Raw genomic sequence first — 3,302 nt, forward strand, 5'->3', positions numbered from 1 at the left:
CAATGGACGTTAACACTGACAGATAGAGGGAGAGGGGACTCCATTTACACAAACATACAAAGACACTACTCAGGGTGACGATACCCAGGCGACGATATCCACAGTAACTTCTATGATGAAAAGACAGAGGGCATGGGTGAGGTTGCTGTAGATGTCTCACCATGCTCAATTTGTGGGCGCAGGTTTGCTTTAGATAGACTTGCCAAACATGAGAAAGTGTGCACAAAGGCTGCTCACTCTAAAAGAAAGGTTTATGATACCAGAAAACACCGCAGCAAGGGCACAGATCACGAGCAATACGTTGCAAGTGGCAAATACCTTGAAGAACCAAAGAAAAGGGTGAGTCACGTTTGCACATTTCTAAACAAGAAATTGTTCTTTCATAAACATGTGGCATCTCGAGTTTGACATTACCCCCAATATAGCTGGAGCACTCCCTTCCCATGGAATCTTCCTACCAGTGTGAAGACATTAAAGTGCCTCTAGATTGACCTTTTACTTGAACATTTGAATTTTGCCTCCACTACTCAACCAGACACTCAAGCTAGGTGATATATGGGCACGTTGGCCAGCCAAGCTGCCATGCAGTTTATTAAGCATTGGAATAGGTACAAAAATATTAATACATCAATTCTAAAATAAAGAGAAAAGCAATGCACCAGAGCTGGACATGAAAACCCCTACTTGTGCACGCGGCAAAGGCTAACTGTAGAATGCCTCACTCGCTAAACGATCGCCAAATAGAAACTGCACAATCACATGGCACTCCAAGCGCCTACCACTCACAACCAGGCCTCTGCTACGTGACGGCAAAATATCAATTTATGCTAATCAGGATTATCACAAATTACATTATTTAATGGGTCATGCAGGAATGTCTTTTACTCCCAACTATAGTTTAGTTGGATTTTCATTCTATAAACCATATTCATAAACAGTGGCTAATTCTTTTGTCTTTATGCCAATCATCCTTACTAGCCTTGTTAACACTAGCCTGCGAACGCAGAGGTATTTCCGGCAGTCGTTTCTTTCCGCCGGAAATACGTCTGTGTTCGCAGGCTATGTTAACGCGAACAAATTCAAAATAATTTTTGCTCCAAAGTGAGGCTAGTGAGTATGATTAGCACAAAGACAAAAGAATAATTTCTTGGCCGCCATTTTTGACTACGGTCTATATTATTTCAGTGCTAGAAGTGGAATAGCTGAAGTAGAGTATTCTGGAACCCATTATTTCAGAACACTTCAATTGTACACATACTTGTTTGTGGAAATGGTACTGACTGACTTTCCTTTACTTTCAGCCAAAGGCAGACTGGAGGGCACAACATGACAATTTTATAAAGGCTATTCGTTATGCCAAAGGCTTGAGTGATGAGCCGCCACCACCAGCAGAGAACCCTGACTATGTACAATGCCCACACTGCAAAAGAAAATTCAACTCGGCTGCTGCTGAAAGGCATATTCCAAAATGCAAGGATATCAAGGCTAAACCTTCTCGTCTAACAAAGAAAAGATAAAACCCTACAAACTTACAGGAATAAATGTGTGATTCAACGCTGCTGCGCATTTTTGCAGGATCGACACTCCAACCTGCCTTTCTTTGCAGTGTAGGTTGACAAACTTTGAAACATTGTTACCATAGAGCTTGAAAGCATAATTTTCTCATGTAAGAAAGCTTGAAAATAAACATAATTTACAGTTATAAAATTTACATCATTGATGGTTTGTAAACAGCATAGACTGCGAGCAATCTCTTTTGCTCTAAAATAATGAAACAAATGTGTACATTGAACTTTCAAAATGACTGCTGCGGGTCGCAAATACTGCGGGCCTTGCTTGCGACCCGCAGCTTCAGCCATTTTGAAAGTTCAATGAATGAGTTTGTTTCAATGATTTTAAAGAAAAAGAGAGACTGCTTGCAGTCTATACACAGAACAAATACCTTCACACCTCAAAAGGAAAACTCAATCTCCTTCCATCATCAGTGCAAAGTAAGCTTCCCCATGCAGAAAATTAATTCAGTTTTTGTACTACCAGTAATAATATACAAGGAAAAATTTCTTCATTCTTATTGGCTGGTAGTTTTCAGGTAACACAGTGCAGAACAGAGGTAACAAACCACGCATTCTGATTGGTCAATGATGGAAGAAACGCAGAGATAGCCAATCAAATACAAGCTGTGGATGATGCAAATTTTGCTTGATTTGACTGATACACAAAATTTCCTTCTGCATAATTTTGATAAGCTAGTTTGAAAATTTTACGTATAATATTTACCCATAGACCCCTGGGAGTGAGACTTGACAGAATTTTACCCTGTCGGAACACCAGGGTACCTGAGAAGTTGAATGGATTAACCACACAAAAACTTTGTCGCCTCCATTAAGTACCGGTAATCACGTGATTTTTCTTGCACAATTTGGAATAAATAACCACTCGATAATAATTGTTACAAACTAAGTACAATTAATTTTGTCTTTGAAAAAATTACTTGTGCTTATTTAATCCAAAGTGCACTCAAATTCATATGATTACCTGCACAAAATGACGTAACAAAGTGCTTCTGCACCTTGAAAATTCAGGGATTCAGTACTTTTGTTTCTGCCCTCCAGTGAAATTTTCCACAATTAAGGCACCTTTGACAACCATGCAGAATTCAGTTAATCACTCACTGAAAAACTATGTCTCCATTAACCCATCGACATCCAAATGGGCTGAAACCGGCCAGACTTCGTATTTTACTCTGTCTAACGCCAGACGATTTTACTCGTCAATGGGGAACCCCTGGGAGTCAATGGGTTAAAATTTCAATCAACAGTATCATTCACAGCTGTTAATCACTGTAGCACAACAGGTCAAAGAGTCACACCCTGCAAGTATGATTGGCAGAAAGTTAAAATTTATTTCGCTGTTTAGGGAAGGAACTGCTTCAATGTTGCAATACTATCAAAACCAGTAGAGTGGTAAAACTGCCGCTGGAAATTTGAATCCAAAGCGGTTCGATTCTAAACATGTGATCTGAAAAATAATGTCACGTGATCCGAAAAATTGTTTCTTGTTGAATTCCAAAACTGCCAACGCACTTAACACGAACCATGTCACATTTTTTTATGTCATGTGACTACTTCTTTCGCAGAGCACGTGATAAGTTTTCTGCAGTGCGCATCTCAAAATTCTCACGGCAGATTTACCACTCTAGTGATTTTGATAGTAACTTAATTGGACAGGCTTGAAATTGATTCCAGCCACCACTGTGGTCTCCAAAATACTTCTCAAACAGTACAATAATAATTATTGAGACA

At 39.4% G+C, this 3,302-nt stretch overlaps 1 long non-coding RNA gene across 1 annotated transcript; it reads left to right on the forward strand.

Annotated features, from left to right (window-relative positions):
* Window positions 1-93: 93 nt before the first annotated feature.
* Window positions 94-1,707, forward strand: LOC138027161 (uncharacterized). The gene is made up of 2 exons (XR_011127416.1): window positions 94-339; window positions 1,302-1,707. It is a non-coding gene; the product is annotated as an uncharacterized lncRNA (long non-coding RNA).
* Window positions 1,708-3,302: the final 1,595 nt, after the last annotated feature.

This window comes from Montipora capricornis, chromosome 12 (genome assembly GCF_036669925.1).
Source record: "Montipora capricornis isolate CH-2021 chromosome 12, ASM3666992v2, whole genome shotgun sequence".
Lineage (NCBI taxonomy): Eukaryota > Metazoa > Cnidaria > Anthozoa > Scleractinia > Acroporidae > Montipora > Montipora capricornis.